Here is a 20,786-nt window from a genome sequence, read left to right on the forward strand (position 1 = left end):
CTGGCAATAGGGATTGTAATCGGGCATCTTTTTGTAGTAAAGGTTGTAATTTCCATGCAGCTCTCCTTAGCACTTCCAGATTTGGATTGTAGGTGACTAATAGAGGCACCCGGTTATTTTCTTCTTTAGCTTTGTAATGTAGGAGATGGTTCCTTGATATTCCTGTGGCTCTTGTAATTTAGTTTTCAATTGTTCTTGGATGGTAGCCCTGATTCAAAAAGGTCTTTCTAAGAACAAGGTGTTTGTCTCTATCTATGGGGTTGGAACATATGCAATTGTATCTGATGGCTTGGCTGTAGACAATAGAGTTTTTTATGTGTTTTGGATGGAAACTGTCTCATATAAGGTATGTTGGACAGTCGGCTTCTGATACAAGGATATCTCAATTTCATTGTTATGTAGCTTAATGATGGTGTCCAAAAAAGTTTATTTCAGTACAGGAGTCGTTAAGTGTTAAGTTGATGGTGGGATGAAATTGATTAAACTGTTCATCGAATGTCTTTAGCTGTTGCTCAGACTCCGTCCAGATGATTAAAATATCATCAAGGTAATGGTAGTAGGCCAGAAGCCTGATGGGACATGAGGACAAAAAGTCACTTTCAAGCTGGGCCATGAAAAGATTTGCATACTGTGGGGCCATTTTACTTCCAAATGCTGTACTAGTTTCATGGTACAGCAATGGTAGAAATAGGCATACATACATCTGTGTCAGACAACTGTCTCCTGAACTCACTAAAGGTACCTTCACACTAAACGATATCGCTAGCGATCCGTGACGTTGCAGCATCCTGGATAGCGATATCGTTGTGTTTGACACGCAGCAGCGATCAGGATCCTGCTGTGATATCGCTGGTCGTTGGTTAAAGTTCAGAACTTTATTTGGTCGTCAGATCGCCGTGTATCGTTGTGTTTGACAGCAAAAGCAACGATGCCAGCGATGTTTTACAATGGTAACCAGGGTAAATATCGGGTTACTAAGCGCAGGGCCGCGCTTAGTAACCCGATGTTTACCCTGGTTACCAGTGTAAAATGTAAAAAAAACAAACACTACATACTCACCTTCGCGTCCCCCGCCGTCCGCTTCCTGCACTGATAGGGATGATGAACCATGCATACAAGAATAGGGATGAGGAGGCCATACATAACAGGATAGGGATGAGATGGCCATGTATACAAGGATGGGGATGAAGGGGCCATGCATTCAAGGATGGGGATGAGGAGGCCATGTATACCAGGATAGGGATGAGGAACCAAGCATACCAGGATAGGGATGAAGGGGCCATGCATACAAGGATAGGGATGAAGGGGCCATGCATACAAGGATAGGGATGAGGAACCATGAATACCAGGATAGGGAAGAGGGGACAATGCATACCCGGCTTATACTTGAGTCAATACGCTTTCACAGTTTTTTGTGGCCAAATTAGGTGCCTCGGCTTATCAACGGGCAGGCTTATACATGAGTGTATACGGTATTTTAAAATCATGCAAGGTGATTTTCTGGGTTTTATTTCTAGATTCCGTTTCTCACAGTTGAAGTGTACCTACGATAATAATTATAGACTTCTCCATTCTTTGTAGGTGGGAGAACTTACATACATCCATAAGTTTGCTGAAATATGCTGTACTAATATCTCAAATATCAGTAAGGACTACAACAATATGAAGTCATCATAATGCACGTGCGTGGCTAATGGCTATATGTATTTTCTTAATGCAGAGAATTTCTATATACCATAGGTTATGGCTATGTGTGGTATCTGTTTGTCAAATATGCAGATAAACGCTGTAAAAAAATGTGTCAGTCAATTAAGATGCATGGTGCTAGTCTAGGGACTGCCACAATGGTAAGGATATTTCAGGCATATTCCACAAAATAGGGCTAACGCCTCTAATACAACAATAAACTTAATAACCATGGGTGCAAACAGGAGATCAAAAAGATGACATAAATAAATGAAGGGTATACGACCTAGTCGGGCAGCGTAGATCCCCGACGCACGTTTCACGTGCAGCTTCTTCCTGGGGGGTTCCTCAAAACTTATATCCTGCTGCTCTATCGATCATATGGTTACGGTATATACAATGTGCCAAAGGGAAATGTTCTATTTTCCTAGTGGATCATAATCGATAGTCAATTTCTCATAAGAGCAATCAACTCTCTTACAGCCCACTAAGTACCCCCCATAGAACACTATTTATTCAGCTCACAGTGTCAAAATTACAGACCTCTCCATTCTGTGTAGATAAGAAAACTTGCAAAATTGGCAGTGTATCAAATACTTATTTTCCCCACTGTATGTGTTAATAGTGTGCTGTTCCAATTTTCTATATTACGTCTTTCTATCTATCTATCTATCTATCTATCTATCTATCTATCTATCTATCTATCTATCATCTATCGATCATCTATCTATCTACCTATCTATTATCCATCTATCTGTTATCTATTTATCTATCTATATATCTATCATTTATCTCCTATGTATCTATCTACAGTATCTATCTATTATCTATCTTTCTGTCCCATATCTATCTATGTATTTATCTATCTATCTATCTATCTATCTATCTATCTATCTATCTATCTATCTATCTATCTATCTATCCCATATCTATCTATCTATCTATCTATCTATCTATCTATCCATCTAACTGTTATCTATCTATCTATCTATCTATCTATCTATCTATCTATCTATCTATCTATCTATCTATCTATCTATCTATCTATCCCATATCTATGTAGTATACAATATCTGGTAATAGACATATATATATTTTATTATTATTTGTAGTGCATTATCCTTGGGTATATTATGTACTGCTTTCTACTCACTATTTTTACAGAACAGTGATTGAAGATTAAATAATTTCTCCACTTCTTATGGTTCCAGCTGGTGTTCAATTAAGGAGGTTAGTGGAGTATTGCAATATCACATTTAGCAGTCAAATAAGTAGTTAGTTGCATGATTTACAGTCAAAGGGGATTTGGCTGCTCTTCTCAAGAAACAAGTAGTAAGTTCTTAGCCAAATATAATGGCTAATGCAGATGATCAGACAGTAAAATAAAGTAATGTAACCGGTTAAATGAGCATCTATTCCAGTTTTTCTTTAGCCAGATTTTTCAACCACTACAAATAAATGAGAATGTTTATTTCTTACAATAAGCCCAATTAATAAAATAATAATTGCCCTACTGTGGCTTTTTTTTAATTTCATTTAATTGTTGTGACCCCACTCCTGATTCATAACTCTGTGCTATCTCCTCTAAGCTTTCTGCACCAGCCAGTCTGTACAATGCAAAGAAAATAGATAATATAGGTAAAAATAGATATCTACCATTTAGGTAAATCTGCCCACAAAAAAGAGAAGAGTGAAATATTTTCATGCAATTAAAGAAGCAAACATAAACTCACCAAAATAAAAAATAAAAGTGCAACACTAAGGCTGCTGTTTACAACCATATTGCTGCCTTGTATTTGCCCCCTATTAACTTGCCATTGGTGATGAACCATGAATTCTGTATCTGGCCATCTGTTCATGAGATGGAACTTAATTAGGTTATGAGCAAGTGAATAATGCAAAATTAAAGATAGAACTTTCCAGCTGAATGGCCTTCAAAGCAAAATGGTTTGTTTGGGACTGGCCTAAAGTCTTGACCCGATCCCAAACCTGACCAAGGGGCTCAAACTGAAAACTAGCAGTTCATATATGAAAATCTATAATGAAAATTGTGCTAAATTATCTAGAAGGATATTGTGAAAAACTGTTGAAAAAATTTGAGAAGCATGTATCTCACTTTCAGAAGGTTCATCATATACTGAGATCTGGGGTTAATAGCAGTGTCAAAGAGAGATCATTTTAGTGGCAAATATTGCTGGTGATTCAACCATTTCTTGAATTTAGTGGGCTGGCAGGTATGGCAGAGACACAGGGCTGGCAGGTACGGCAGAGACACAGGGCTGGCAGGTATGGCAGAGACACAGGGCTGGCAGGTATGGCAGAGACACAAGGCTGGCAGGAACGGCAGAGACACAGCGCTGGTTGGTGTGGTGTATGAAGGAACAGGTTGGGACCTGTTCACACAGGAGGTGCAGGTACGGATACAAGCAGGAAGGAATGGAGTGTGAAGGAAAAGGTTGAGACCTGTTCACACAGGAAGAGAACCGCAAGGCTGCGGATAGGAATGGTAGAGCAGAAGGAGATGGAGCAGCATATGGATGATATACTGTATGTTTAATAAACTTGTTTTGTAAATTAGGTATAATTTAAAAAACCCAAAACTGCTCTCTCCTGGCATGATACATTTTAGTGTATTTCGAAACCAATGGTAAATCAAATAAAAATCAATCCCAAACTTTCCTATTTGAATAGTGTTGTGTCCAGTAACATTAGTTGTGATTTCGGTCAGAAAATGGTATCATTAAGTTGAAGAATTACTTTGAATTGCATACAAACAAGTAATTTTATCAAAGCTCAATAATGTTCACAGATTCCAACGACAATCTACCTTCCTTTGTGCTGCTACTAAAAGTATGGTTTGGCATGTTGGACTTCAACATGCACATTCACTAGTTGGAATCACTTCAGAAAGGGTAGAGACCCCAAGGTGGCAGAAGGCAATAGCTCCTTTTTTTGTAATATATAGTCTGATCTTAGGGTACTGTCTCACAGTGGCACTTTTGTCGCTACGACGGCACGATCCGTGACGTTCCAGCGATATCCATACGATACCACTGTGTCTGACACGCAGCAGCGATCAGGGACCCTGCTGAGAATCGTACGTTGTAGCAGATCGTTTGGAACTTTCTTTCATCGCTGGATCTCCCGCTGTCATCGTTGGATCGGTGTGTGTGACACCGATCCAACGATGCGTTCGCTTGTAACCAGGGTAAACATCGGGTTACTAAGCGCAGGGCCGCGCTTAGTAACCCGATGTTTACCCTGGTTACCATCGTAAAAGTAAAAAAAACCAAACAGTACATACTCACATTCCGGTGTCCGTCAGGTCCCTTGCAATCTGCTTCCCGCTCTGACTGACTGCCGGCCGGAAGGTGAAAGCAGATCACAGCGGTGACGTCACCGCTGTGCTCTGTACTGCCTTACGTCCGGGAGTCAGTCAGAGCGGGAAGCAGACTGCAAGGGACCTGACGGACACCGGAATGTGAGTATGTACTGTTTTTTTTTTTTTTACTTTTACGCTGGTAACCAGGGTAAACATCGGGTTACTAAGCGCGGCCCTGCGCTTAGTAACCCGATGTTTACCCTGGTTACCCGGGGCCTTCGGCATCGTTGGTCGCTGGAGAGCTGTCTGTGTGACAGCTCTCCAGCGACCACACAACGACTTTCCAACGATCACGGCCAGGTCGTATCGCTGGTCGTGATCGTTGGAAAGTTGCAGAGTGTGACAGTACCCTTACTTATGCCAGTCTCAAATTGCTCAAAATACTGTTTTTGATATTCCTTTTATATGTCCATGATTATCTAAAGTGGTATTTGTTCAAATTGCCCGGACAGTCATGTCTTATCTCTGTGGAGTTAATTTCTGATAATGCATTAGCCTAGGGTTTCTAACAAGGGATTATTCCCTTTCTGACACTTAGAGCCAGCACTGTTTTGGCACTAAGGCATTTAATTTTGCAAAACGCTGCTTATCATTGCACTGTTGTACACAAAGTAAAAGTATCAGCAACATTGGCACTTCCTCAAATCCTAGCATAGAATGGAGGACTATTATATGTATATATACAGTGCCTACAAGTAGTATTCAACCCCCTGCAGATTTAGCAGGTTTACACATTTGGAATTAACTTGGCATTGTGACATTTGGACTGTAGATCAGCCTGGAAGTGTGAAATGCACTGCAGCAAAAAAGAATGTTATTTCTTTGTTTATTTTTTTTTTTAAATTGGGAAAAGTTTTTTCAGAGGGTCATTTATTATTCAACCCCTCAACCCACCAGAATTCTGTTTGGTTCCCCTAAAGTATTAAGAAGTAGTTCAGGCACAAAGAACAATGAGCTTCACATGTTTGGATTAATTATCTCTTTTTCCAGCCTTTTCTGACTATTTAAGACCCTCCCCAAACTTGTGAACAGCACTCAAACATGGTCAACATGGGAAAGACAAAGGAGCATTCCAAGGCCATCAGAGACAAGATCGTGGAGGGTCACAAGGCTGGCAAGGGGTACAAAACCCTTTCCAAGGAGTTGGGCCTACCTGTCTCCACTGTTGGGAGCATCATCCGGAAGTGGAAGGCTTATGGAACTACTGTTAGCCTTCCACGGCCTGGACAGCCTTTGAAAGTTTCCTCCCATGCCGAGGCCAGGCTTGTCCGAAGAGTCAAGGCTAACCCAAGGACAACAAGGAAGGAGCTCCGGGAAGATCTCATGGCAGTGGGGACATTGGTTTCAGTCAATACCATAAGTAACGTACTCCACCGCAATGGTCTCCGTTCCAGACGAGCCCGTAAGGTACCTTTACTTTCAAAGCGTCATGTCAAGGCTCGTCTACAGTTTGCTCATGATCACTTGGAGGACTCAGACTGACTGGTTCAAGGTTCTCTGGTCTGATGAGACCAAGATCGAGATCTTTGGTGCCAACCACACACGTGACGTTTGGAGACTGGATGGCACTGCATACGACCCCAAGAATACCATCCCTACAGTCAAGCATGGTGGTGGCAGCATCATGCTGTGGGGCTGTTTCTCAGCCAAGGGGCCTGGCCATCTGGTCCGCATCCATGGGAAGATGGATAGCACGGCCTACCTGGAGATTTTGGCCAAGAACCTCCGCTCCTCCATCAAGGATCTTAAGATGGGTCGTCATTTCATCTTCCAACAAGACAACGACCCAAAGCACACAGCCAAGAAAACCAAGGCCTGGTTCAAGAGGCAAAAAATCAAGGTGTTGCAGTGGCCTAGTCAGTCTCCTGACCTTAACCCAATTGAAAACTTGTGGAAGGAGCTCAAGATTAAAGTCCACATGAGACACCCAAAGAACCTAGATAACTTGGAGAAGATCTGCATGGAGGAGTGGGCCAAGATAACTCCAGAGACCTGTGCCGGCCTGATCAGGTCTTATAAAAGACGATTATTAGCTGTAATTGCAAACAAAGGTTATTCCACAAAATATTAAACCTAGGGGTTGAATAATAATTGACCCACACTTTTATGTTTAAAATTTATAAAAATTTAACTGAGCAACAAAACTTTTTGGTTTGTAAGATTTATGCATCTGTTAATAAATCCTGCTCTTGTTTGAAGTTTGAAGGCTCTAACTTATTTGCATCTTATTAAACCTGCTAAATCTGCAGGGGGTTGAATACTACTTGTAGGCACTGTATATATATATATATATATATATATACTGTATATATATATACAGGGTGCGCTATTTATATGGATACACCTAAATAAAATGGGAATAGTTGGTGATATCAACTTCCTGCTTGTTGCACATTAGTACATGGGGGGAACTTTTCAAGATGGGTGGTGACCATGGCGGCCATTTTGAAGTCGGGCATTTTGTATCCAACTTTATTTTTTCCAATGGGAAGAGGGTCATGTGACACATCACACTTATTGAGAATTTCACAAGAAAAACAATGGCGTGCTTGGTTTTAATGTAAATTTATTCTTTCATTAGTTATTTACAAGTTTATGACCACTTATAATGTGTTCAAAGTGCTGCCCATTGTGTTGAATTGTCAATGCAACCCTCTTCTCCCACTCTTGACACACTGATAGCAACACTGCAGAAGAAATGCTAGCACAGGCTTCCAGTATCCATTGTTTCAGATGCATATCCCGTATCTTCACAGCATAGACAATTGCCTTCAGACTACCCCAGCATCTGAAACAACGGGCAGCACAACACAATGGGCAGCACTTTTAACACATTTTATAAGTGGTCATAAACTTGTAAATAACTCATGAAAGAATAAAGTTACAATAAAACCAAGCACACCATTGTTTTTCTTGTGAAATTCTCAATAAGTTTGATGTGTCACATGACCCTCTTCCCATTGGAAAAAATAAAGTTGGATCCAAAATGGCCGACTTCAAAATGGCCTCCATGGTCACCACCCATCTTGAAACGTTTTCCCCCTCCCATATTCTAACGTGCCACAAACAGGAAATTGATATCACAACCATTCCCATTTTATTTAGGTGTATCCATATAAATGACTCACCCTGTATATATACCGTATTTTTAGCTTTGTAAGACTCACTTTATTTCCCCCAAATTTGGAGGGAAAAGGGGGTGCATCTTACAAAGCGGATATACCGCTTACCGTTGCAGGCTGGGATGAGGGGGTGTCCGCCACCGCTGCTGCTGCCCAGGGTGTCCGCTGCTGCCCAGGCTGATGTTGGAGTCTCCGGTGTTGGGGGGCTCTACCAACATTTTGTGAAAGACCAGAGCCCCTGGCAGTTCGTCCATGTTTTCCTGTGCGACGGACTCCGGGAAAATGGGCGCTGGGAGGCGGCGCATGCGCAGATAGAGATCTCGGCACCAAGATCTCGGGAGATGAGATTTCAGAGCTGAGATCTCATCTCTTGAGATCTTGGTCCCAAGATCTCCATCTGCGCATGTGCCGCCTCCCATTTTCCCAAAATCCGCCACACAGGAAAGCATGGACGAACTGCTGGGGGGCTCTGGCCTTTCACAAAATGTCGCCAGAGCACTCTGCAGAATCGGAGACACCCCTGCAGCACCGGAGACACCCTTGCAGCACAGGAGCCCCCCTCCAGCACAGGAGCCCCCCGCAGCACAGGACACCTGCACACCCCCTCATCCCAGCCTGCAGCAACGCTCCACTTATGCCTCCTCCAGCAGCAATCCTGGGACCCTGCTTCACTGCAGCCACCACCCCCGGTAAACAATAAGACGCATGGATTATAAGAAGCACTACCAATTTATTAAAACATTTTTTTTCCTATTTGTCTCCTCAAAATTTGGGGTGCGTCTTACAATGTGGAGCGTCTTACAAAGCGAAAAATACGGTATATATACTGTATGTATAGTATATATATTACCTATAGTGATGAACAAACGTGCTCGGATAAGGTGTTATCCGAGCATGCTAGTGTGCTAACCGAATGTTTGAGTCCCTCACGGCTGTTCGACAGTTGCAACACATGCAGCCGGGTATTGCCTGTTTGTTAGGCAATCCCTGCATGTGTTATGGCTGTTGAACAGTCAAAAGAGATGCAGGCGTGGGGATTTGAACATATTAGGCAATCACTGCACGTGTTGCGGATGTTGAACAGCAGTGAGACATGCAGGTGCGGGAACTCAAACATATGTTTCGAGCACGCCGAAGACACTGGGTTAGCACAGGAAAATGCTCGGATAACACCTTTTCCGAGCACGTTCGCTCATCATTAATCACCTACGTATGGTTAGGTTCGTATCTGAAGTGGAGGCTCTGAACTGATTCTTTTACTTCTGCATGAAGAAATTATCACAGCATTCACTATTTTTTGGAAGGTAAATGGCAGACACCCTAAAAGAGCTCTGACAAACCCCACTATAGACAATGGTTCTGACAGCAACATTGGTGTCCATCATATGACGGACCGGGAGCACCATCATTTTTTGTTTCCTGATACTGTGATAAAAAAAGGAACTGCAGATGTGAACCTAGCCGTCTATGGTACATATGGAAGATTTTGCAGCATCCACGGACATCCAACAGATCAGATGAGACCTAGAACTGTTTCCTGGTATAATTAAAACAAGCGTAAAAGTGGCAGACATTTTCCTAACAGCATCAATGAGGCACAAATTGATTCTCAGCAGTATAGAAAAGTAAGACCTGTCAGTCTCTTGTGCTGGCATTTTCAATGCGGCTGACACAACCTGGCTGTGCACAATGTTTTGCCAGTGGGTTACCAAATGCTGTGTGTCATAAATGATCAAGGAAAGCTATACTAGAGCTCCATGTACTGTATTATTAGCAGCCCTCGCATTTGTTCCCAAGTCATTTTTTTGTGTAATTACTTTTTCAAACTATACAGAGACCACATTTTTCTATTTCAAAGACCTGGCTATGCCTAATTGTGTATGCACTGTGCGGAGAATTACAATGGCGTCTCCAGCTCATGTATAATATCGAATAGTTCACACTTGTTTCCTATAAATAATTGAAGAGAATAATTTGCATGAATTGTGTATAATGTGACTTTACACCTAGCGAAAAGCTTGTCACTTGAATGACATATAAAGTCAAAAGCTTGTCACAAAGCAGATTTCTGCTAGATTTTCACTTCAAATGACCAAAGGTAATAAACATTTGGAATATAAGTGACCTATTTCATGACTGTGAGTGAAAACGAAAATCTCATTAGGGGGAATAGAAGCATTTTATTCTGCTGTAACGGTAATGACTTTTCTCATTGTAAATATTTCTGTGTGTTAATGGCAGCTCAGGCAACCGTTTTGATAATGAATTTTCTGGACAATAGTCTGATTGGGGTCAAAATTGTTTGTGTAAACCCAGCATTAGTTCCATTCCTCCATACAATCCATTGAGGGTGATTTACTCATGTCATTATCTTTGACATATAATATGCCCTTATTATCAAACGAAGCATGAAATACTGTTATTAGGAGGCTGCGTGGTGGAATGTATTGACTGCCTATGAGCATGATACATTGTTATTAGCAGTGTGCGTATGATGTTCTGGTCGCAGTGCAATACTTTTCATAGCTTTTAAATCATGAAACGTCTACATGATTGATAGTCTATGCTTGGCTACATGTGTTTTGTTCTAGTGGTGTGGTGAATGTGCTTGTTTGTTGCACCAGAGGATGTGATATTCGCCTTTTTGGTGCATAGTAGCAGGAACACAAACACTTGCCCTGAAGTCTTTTCTGTCTACACCGAACACGCAAAGCAATTGCAGTCATTCTTAAAAAACAAAGCTAGTAAGATGGGAATAAATCTACAGCGAAGCATGCACACATTCCTCTACACCGCGCGACCCCAATTATAGGTTGTGTATAGGCGACAATATCTACTGATCATGAGGTTGTGCTGAAGACCATAACACAGTAGCCTTATTTTTTCTCTATGGGAAAATGTGTGCAGTGTACCATTGATGAATCTTTTCTGTGGGTGGATGCTACACTATATTATGCTGCAAACCACTGTTATCATTCAAGTATTAATGCCCAATATGTTTCCCTTACAGCACCCCAGCCTGCACTGCAGCTCCCGGTGCTCATCATGTCCTGACCCCATAGGCATGCATCTGATTTAGTGGGTCCGCAATACATCCAACACTCACTGTGCTTGTGTCCTTCTTGTGTCTCTCTCCCTCCTCATCCTCGTACAGCTACACTCAGTGTGTGTCCCAGTGTCTCCTCCGTGTGTCCCTCCTCCCAGTCACTCAGTGCTGTTCCCTTGCTGCTCAAACATATCATTGGGCTGCAGCATGCCTCAGTCAGTGACTCCCCCTCCTGCCATCCCTTTCCTCATTCTCATTCCCCCCCTGTCTATTCTCATCACCCCTTCTCTGCATTCCCTTTTACCTATTGTCTTACCCATTGCCTCATCTCCTCTAGGTATACCTTTTTCCCCCTCTTTTTTTGTGTCATTCTTTAAAGTGCACTTTCTAAATAGAGGTTAGAAAAACTTTGATATTCGCTTCATCTGTATTTCGACAAATCTGGTGGTCGAGTTTAATGTAATTTAAAAATAAAAATTACATATGAAAAAATTCAGCAAGAAGATAATAATAAATTGCAAAATATCAGAAAAGAGCCTCCAAATGTACACTTCTTATGGAAAGACAAGAAGAACATTAAATGCAAGATCAAAGTGACAGGCACTAAAGTGAATAAGAAAAATATAAGAACAAGAAGGAGAAATAAATAAATCAATGTCAAATCAAGTCAATAATAAAAATTTAAATACAAACTAAGGAGTATTATAAAATAATGAAAAAAAACCCACAAAACAAAGCATTGAGGATGATGAGAAAACTCGTTACGGTAATTTTCTCTATTAGTAGTAATTTCGTAAACTATTAAATGTGGCTTAGTGGACTTTAGTTAATAAGAATTTGAGCCTTGGTTGCATCCACAGTAAGTCATATGACAGGCAAGTTTCTTATCTCTTAACACAAATTTTGCTGCATTAGAACAAATCCAGCACTGGATTGGATATGGAAGTAAAGGGAAAACTTCTGTAGAAAAACAGATTGCAAGCGACTGCAGCTCCAAGAGACGTGCAGAAGCGTTCCTTCACAAAAAAGTGTTTGCGAAGCATCCGAAATGGGCCTCATGCTGACCAGATGATGTGGCTTAAAATGAAATATTTGAATAAAGAGCAGAAGATATGACTAGATTAGGTATCTAAGAAAGAAAAACAGCCATAAGCCTTGATGCTGCTTAAGGAAAGTCAACACTCTGAACTTTAGGCACTATGATACCAAGTTTCAGCCCCAGGAAAAAAAATTGCAGGATTACCAGAGTTGATGTATAATGGAGAAGGTTCCTAAGAGCATTTTCCCTTAGAGGCATAGCCTTGATAAAGTTTGAGCGTAGTCCCAATGGTAGGATAAGAATATAAGAAGTTTCAATGGAAGGAATCAAATGAGTCAATCTATGTTACTGGATAATAAAACACTAGGAAGAGACTAAAAAATCTCTCATATCTCTCCAAGGTCTTCCTGTTCGTGTCTTGCCGCTACCGGTCCTTCTATTTTCCTTCCTGCCAGGTCTTCCATTCACTAGGCAGTATGCTCTCTGGTAGGTCACGCCCCACATTAATGGTGTGTGTTGTGCAACATGATGACATAGGGCTAAGTGAGTAGGAGACCTTGATGGAAGGATTTCTTTTAACCTCTTACTATCCAACTCATTTCACATAAATTTATATGATATGAATCGAATTTCCCACATTAATGGAGGGAATCTTCCCAAATTGAATTTTGGAACATTCACTCATTTCTAGAATCTACCCATGTAGCGAAATGTAAGAGGCTGTTAAAGTGCTGACAGAAAGCAGTCCAGGCTATTCTGGTCATATTGTATGCCACATAATATTTTTTTTGTGACAAAAATGTTCAATTAGTTGTATTAAAGTGAAAGGGTGAAACAGAAAAATGTGAAAGGTTTGCCATAAAGGGGATCATAAATACATGAGACAAATTTGATTCAAGTTGATGGATAGGTAAATGTCTAGTTTTCTTAGAACGTTTCACATCACTCAAACAATTTATCAAGAAATATGAGCTCCCCTGAGCAGAGCAACTTAAGCGGCATCAGATATTTCATTAAATATGCCCCTCTCTAATACTGGGGTCCTCCCAGCCTAAGGCTATGTTCACATGTCTTGTAGTCATCAGTTAGAACTGATCCAGCAGTAATCAGTTAACAAAAAAATTGTGCAGATACAACTTTTTTGCCCGGCTACAGAAATCTGATTTCAATTGCATCCATTTTTTAACATGTAAGTCTAGGGAAGACGTATCTGTTAAACAGCCATTCATTTTGTTCCGTTTGAAACTGATCCATTAAGCAAAAAATTGATCCTTTTCAAATGAAAGAATAACTGATGGCTATTTAACAGATTACTCTTGTATCCAGTCTAACTAATGATTACTGGACATGTGAACAGTAGTGATAAGCGAATTTGTTCGGAAAGTGATCGCCAAACATAAATTCGGCACGAATATGGCACATTCGGATTCATGATCGGAAACATGAGCAAAATTTTATAGAATCGGGAAAAATCGAGAACATTCGGCAAAAAGTAAGGGAAAATATTTGTGTTGCCACAAAAGTATTTTCAGCACTTTAACAACGTTAATGGTGGTGTATCATGAGCGTTTGGCACGTGTTTGATGAGGGGAAGGGGGTTTGCAGAGCTCAGAGGCGCGGCATTCTTATAAACAGTCATTTTTTTCCTAACTTTATTTGTGCACAGTGCGGCTAGCCAATCAGGGCGTAGGAAACATCCACAATGTCCTGACAGCACAGCTTGTGGCACTGGCTGCTAAAATCACATGTGCCTCTCCATATAAAGAGCGGACCTCTTGTTTTAGTGCCATTTTAACACTGTAACAGAACAAAGAGGCTGCTCCTGACACTGGCACTGCTAGCAGCAAGATTTTAGCTAGTTAGCTAGGTGGTTGTATATCAGTCAGATAGTGTAGCTAACTAGTGCCCAGTGTGGCTGTTACATTTACCTTCGAGCATTTTTGTTTAGGCCACAGACAAAGCCAGCAGTCTTACAAGTGTGTTGTGCACTGCTTCTATTGTGCTCCATGCATGAGTATAGCCTTTTAAAGAATATTTTTTCACTAGCCAAATGTGAAACAGCCTGCTGTATCCCACCTTGTCATTTTGTGCTGTGGTGATATGAAACTGTCTGCAGACTTAAGGCACATTGAAAAAATTATAATTTTTCAGTTGCAAAAGGTTAGACAGCCCGTCGTATCACACTTCTAATTTTTTTGGGTTGAAATTAAGTTGTCTGCAGCTCTCACGCACATAACCAAAATTTTTTTTCTGTTTCTAGACGTCATACAGTAGGGTACCTGTCTTTAAAATAGCTTGCAGCATCTAATGTGCTATAGTGGCCTGATCCAGTGGCAACCAAAAATTGTTATATCCCCAGTGTCATACAGTAGGGGACTTGACCTTCAAATAGGTTGCAGCATCTAGTGTGTTATAGAGGCCTAATCCAGAGGTCACCAAAAAATTATTCTGTTCCTAGTGTCATACAGAAGGGGACCTGACTATCAAATAGTTTGTAGCACCTAGTGTGTTATAGAGGCCTGCTCCAGAGGACACCAAAAATTCTTGTTCATAGTGTCATACAGTAAGGAACATCTCACATTCAAATAGTTTGTAGCATCTAGTGTGTTATAGAGGCCTGATCCAGAGGCCAACAAAAAATTATTTTGTTTCTAATGTCAAACAGTAGCAGACCTGACTTTCAAATAGTTTGTAAGATCTAGTGTGTTTTAGGGGCCTGATCTAGAGGCCACCAAAAATGTTCTGTTCCTAGTGTCATACAATAAGGGAGCTGATTTTCAAATAGTTTGTAGCATCTGGTGTGTTATAGAGGTCTGATCCAGAGACCACCAAAAAATGATTCTGTTCCTAGTTTCCTACATTAGGGGACATCTCACATTCAAATAGTTTGTAGCATCTAGTGTGTTATAGATGCATGATCCAGAGGCCACCAAAATATTCTTCTGTTCCTAGTGTCATACAATAGGGGACCTGATTTTCAAATAGTTTGTAGCATCTGGTGTGTTATAGAGGCCTGACCCAGAGACCACCAAAAAATGATTCTTTTCCTAGTGTCATACAGTTTTGGACATCTCACATTCAAATAGTTAGTAGCATCTAGTGTGTTATAAAGGTATTATCCAGCGGCCACCAAAAAATTGTTCTGTTCCTAGTGTCATACAGTAGGGGACATATCACATTCATTTAATTAGTTTGTAGCCTCTAGTGTGTTATAGAGGCCTTATCCAGAGGCCACAAAAAAAATCTTCTGTGCCTAATGTCATCCAGTAGGGGACCTGACTAGTGATGTGCAAATTTTTTCAGAAAATGATCGCCAAGCATACATTTTTAACGAATGTGGCACATTAAAATTCGTGATTGGAAACACCAGCAAAAGAATTTTCAGCACTTTAGCAATGATAATGGTGATGCATCATGAGCTTTTGGCACGTGTTTGATGAGGGGATGAGGTTTTCAGAGCTCAAAGGTGCGGCGTTCTTGGAAACAGTCATTTTTTCCCCCTAACTTTATGTGTGCACATTGCGGCTAGCTAATCAGGGCGCAGGAAATTCGCGCATTGTCCCGACACAACTGCTTGTGTCATTGGCTGCTGAAATCACATGTCCCTCTCCATATAAAGAGTGGACATCTTGTTTTAGCACCATTTTGACACTGCACAGTGCAGAGAGGCTGCTCCTGATGCTGGCACTGTTTTTTGGCCACAGACAAAGCCAGCAGGGCACATGTCCTACAAGTGTGTTGTGCACTGCTTCTATTGTGCTCCATGCATGTGTATAGCATTCTAAATAATATTTTTTCACTAGCTAAATGTGAAACAGCCTGCTGTATCTCACCTTGTCATTTTGTGCTGTGGTAATTAGTGTTGAGCATTCCGATACCGCAAGTATCGGGTATCGGCCGAAACTTGCGGTATCGGAATTACGATACCGAGATCCGATACTTTTGTGGTATCGGGAATCGGTATCGGAACCATATTAATGTGTAAAATAAAGAATTAAAATAAAAAATATTGATATACTCACCTCTCCGACGCAGCCTGGACCTTACCGCTGTGAACCGGCAGCCTTCTTTGCTTAAAATGAGCGCGTTTAGGGCCTTCCATGACGTTGCGGCTTCTGATTGGTCGCGTGCCGCTCATGTGACCGCCACGCGACCAATCACAAGCCGCGACGTCATCCCTCAGGTCCTAAATTCCCTTCTATAGAAAAAGAGATTCCCGGTGCTTATAGTATATGTTCTGCTCATGATACGGTTATTACTGGCAGCTCATAAAAGAGACCTGTTGACTCATATTGAGTATATCAATATTTTTTATTTTAATACTTTATTTTACACATTCATATGGATCCCAGGGCCTGAAGGAGAGTTTCCTCTCCTTCAGACCCTGGGAACCATCAGGGATACCTTCCGATACTTGAGTCCCATTGACTTGTATTGGTATCGGGTATCGGTATCGGCGAGATCCGATACTTTGCCGGTATCGGCCGATACTTTCCGATACCGATACTTTCAAGTATCTGACGGTATCGCTCAACACTAGTGGTAATATGAAACTGTTTGCAGATCTAAGGTGCATTAAAAAATATATAAATTTTTCTGTTTCTAAATGTGAAACAGCCTACTGTCTCACACCTTTTCATTATGTGGCGGTGATATGGACCTGTCTGCAGCCCCAACGTGCATTAATTTTTTTTAACATTTTTTCTGATACTGAATGTGATACAGCCCGCCGTATCCCACATTGTCATGTTGTGGCAGTGATATGAACCTGTCCGCAGACCTAACGCGCATTAAAAAAAATTATACATTTTTCTGTTGCTGAATGTGATACAGCCCTCCGTATCCCATGTTGTCATTTTGTGACGGTGATATGAAGCTGTCTGCAGACCTCAGACACATTAAAATATTTATTTTTTTCTGTTGATCAACATGATAAAGCCCGCTATATCCAACCTTTTCATTTAGTAGCGTTGAAATTGTTCTGTGTGCAGAGCTGTTGCACATTAAAATAAATGTATTTTATTTTGTTTACAAGCGTGATACAGCAGCCGAGATTTGAGTTTGAAATTGTATTGAGCCTATTTTATAGGTTATGTACATCTTTGTAATCTAATTTCTCATTGCCATCTTTAATGCCTAGCTTGAGAAGTGCATCTGTTACACCTATCCTCTGACGTGCATCAAATGCTCTCTGGTAATTGGCTTTGGGTAAATGAGTAATCATTGAAGGCTGGATTCTGATCTTATACTTCCCATTGCCTCCCTCTTATTGATCTAGTTGTACATTCCCATTCCCGCCATTATCATGCCCCTTTCCCGATCAGTTCATCTAACGAAATGTCAGCCATATTTCTGTGGCAAACCTGCACCTTACTAACAGCAACTGTTGGAAAGAGGGCATTCCATATCCACGGACAATCTTCTAGATTATACAGGCCTCATCGACAGGCCCCCCAAAAATTCATCTGTTACTACCCTAATACAGTAAGGGACATCTCAGTTTGAAATTGTTTTAAGCATCTAGTGTTAGGGGTCGAGTTCCCGTCTCTGCACAGGGGGAATCTCGGGCCATCTCCGCTGCGGCCTCCCATTCTTCTCCTGCAGCAGTGGAGTCTGCTCAGCGGAGACGTCGGTCCCAGCGTCTCGCTCAGTCTGACTCTGTACAGAGAGTTGCTGCTGCTTTTCCTGCCTCTGCCATTGTAGTCAGTGCTGGGCAGCAGCGAGCAGACGCTTCTGGGACTAAGTCCTGCTTTTCTCGTTCTGAGCATGCAAAGAGTAAGATCTCTCAGTGGAGATCGAGGGTCACATGATCAGACACTGCAGCTAAGGTCCTGTAGGTGGTCACGCTCTGTGGAAGTCTCTCATTGGTCCTTCTTGGAAGGTCCTGTACGTGCTGCAACTATATAAGGTTCGCATGGCCGCACGGCCATGCGCTAGTATTGCTTTTATTTATGTACTTTGCGCCAGTGTGGTCTTGTATGAGTGTGTTCAGGGACCCGGCTGAAATAAGCCCCTAGAATGCTGGCACCTCCGGCGAGGAGTTTCGTGTGCATGCAAGACCACTGACTGTTCTTGTTTAGAGAGTTAGCCTGTGTCTCTGTGGAGTCTAACAGGGCGCAGTGCTTTGAGTTCACGGCTGCTCTGTGAAGTAACAGAGTTAGCTAATACTGCCATTTAGTTCCGCTATTTGCTAGCAGCAGGTTCTCCTGCACGGTGGACCCCGGGCTGCGAACGCATCTATCCTAATAAAATATACACTCACCGGCCACTTTATTAGGTACACCTGTCCAACTTCTTGTTAACACTTAATTTCTAATCAGCCAATCACATGGCGGCAACTCAGTGCATTTAGGCATGTAGACATGGTCAAGACAATCTCCTGCAGTTCAAACCGAGCATCAGTATGGGGAAGAAAGGTGATTTGAGTGCCTTTGAACGTGGCATGGTTGTTGGTGCCAGAAGGGCTGGTCTGAGTATTTCAGAAACTGCTGATCTACTGGGATTTTCACGCACAACCATCTCTAGGGTTTACAGAGAATGGTCCGAAAAAGAAAAAAAATCCAGTGAGCGGCAGTTCTGTGGGCGGAAATGCCTTGTTGATGCCAGAGGTCAGAGGAGAATGGGCAGACTGGTTCGAGCTGATAGAAAGGCAACAGTGACTCAAATCGCCACCCGTTACAACCAAGGTAGGCCTAAGAGCATCTCTGAACGCACAGTGCGTCGAACTTTGAGGCAGATGGGCTACAGCAGCAGAAGACCACACCGGGTACCACTCCTTTCAGCTAAGAACAGGAAACTGAGGCTACAATTTGTACAAGCTCATCGAAATTGGACAGTAGAAGATTGGAAAAACGTTGCTTGGTCTGATGAGTCTCGATTTCTGCTGCGACATTCGGATGGTAGGGTCAGAATTTGGCGTAAACAACATGAAAGCATGGATCCATCCTGCCTTGTATGGAGCATCTTTGGGATGTGCAGCCGACAAATCTGCGGCAACTGTGTGATGCCATCATGTCAATATGAACCAAAATCTCTGAGGAATGCTTCCAGCACCTTGTTGAATCTATGCCACGAAGAATTGAGGCAGTTCTGAAGGCAAAAGGGGGTCCAACCCGTTACTAGCATGGTGTATCTAATAAAGTGGCCGGTGAGTGTATACTTTCATTAGGTGCGTTCCGCTAGCCCTAACATCTAGTCAATGTTATACAGGCCTCATTGACAGGCCCCCCAAAATTCTTCTGTTACTAACGTAATAAAGTAGGGGACAGCTCACTTTGAAATTGTTTGGAGCATGTAGTCAATGTTATACAGGCCTCATTGACAGGCCCCCCCAAAATTCTTCTGTTACTAACGTATTACATTAAGGGACATCTCACTTTGAAATTGTTTTAAGCATCTAGTCAATGTTATACAGGCCTCATCGACAGGCCTCCAAAAAATTCTTCAGTTACTAACGTAATACAGTAGGGGACATCTCAGTTTGAAATTGTTTTAAGCGTCTAGTCTATGTTATACAGGCCTCATCGACAGCCCCCCAAAAAATTCTTCTGTTTCTAACGTAATACATTAGGGGACATCTCAGTTTAAAATTGTTTTAAGCATCTAGTCAATGTGATACAGGCCTCATCATCAGGCTCCCCAAAAATTATTCTGTTACTAATGTAATACAGTAGGGGATATCTCAGTTTGAAATTGTTTTAAGCATTTAGTTATTGTTATACAGGCCTCATCGACAGGCCCCCCAAAAAATTATTCTATTACTAACGTAGTACAGTAGGGGACATCTCACTTTGAATTTTTTTTGAGCAGATCTTCATTGTCATAAAGGCCTCATCAACAGTGAAACAATTCTTTCTGCTGTGAGTAATGTGAATCATCATGCCATATTTCACCTTCTAATTTTGTGCCTCTTAAATTCAGCTTTGTGCAGAGGCTGTGCACAGTATAACTCTAATTTTTAGTTACTAAAAGTGTGCTCCTAGCACACTATCTGAGCAACATGACTGGGAAAAAGGCAAGATCGTGGAGGAGGGGTAATTAGGCTTGGTGTTCGAGGTGTATGTGGGGTAGGTGTTAATGTTTCTGAAAGTACTAGTGAACCACTAACGTGACATCCTATCCAAAGACAACTGACAACTTCTGTTACTTGATGTTGTAGTTTTTAGTGTGCTGCATTGTTCTTGCATAATTGCAGTCTCTGCAATGGGGGCTTATGTGCCTGCTGTTGCTGCTACTGCTGGAGATGTTAACACTAATTTGTGGAAATGTGAACAGTCCTTCTTGGGTGTCCATCTGCTGGGTTGGGTGTAGTGGAAGACCTGTCAGTCCCTATTAAACTATTTCTACTGTGATCAAATTGTTGCCACTTTGTTAGTGTCTGCCACTGATGTTTGGAAATGTGAACACTCCTGGTTGGGTGTCCATCAGCTGGATTGGGTGTAGTGGAAGACCTGTCAGTCCCTATTATACTATTTCTACTGTGGTGAAATTGATGTCACTTCTGTAGTGTAA

At 41.7% G+C, this 20,786-nt stretch overlaps 1 protein-coding gene across 2 annotated transcripts in view; it reads right to left on the reverse strand.

The window, feature by feature from the left end:
- LINGO3 (leucine rich repeat and Ig domain containing 3) overlaps positions 1-11,407 on the reverse strand; it is a 72,734-nt gene extending 61,327 nt beyond the window's left edge. The window contains exon 1 of one of the 2 annotated variants that reach the window (XR_013217695.1): positions 11,297-11,373. The gene's annotated coding sequence lies outside the window, so the exon portion shown is untranslated. Of the gene's footprint in view, positions 1-11,296 lie in introns of both variants that reach the window. The other variant, XM_077271951.1, reaches the window with a different exon arrangement.
- Between the last annotated feature and the right edge of the window lie 9,379 nt (positions 11,408-20,786).

The sequence above is a fragment of the Ranitomeya variabilis genome, chromosome 1, assembly GCF_051348905.1.
Source record: "Ranitomeya variabilis isolate aRanVar5 chromosome 1, aRanVar5.hap1, whole genome shotgun sequence".
In the NCBI taxonomy this organism is placed as follows: domain Eukaryota; kingdom Metazoa; phylum Chordata; class Amphibia; order Anura; family Dendrobatidae; genus Ranitomeya; species Ranitomeya variabilis.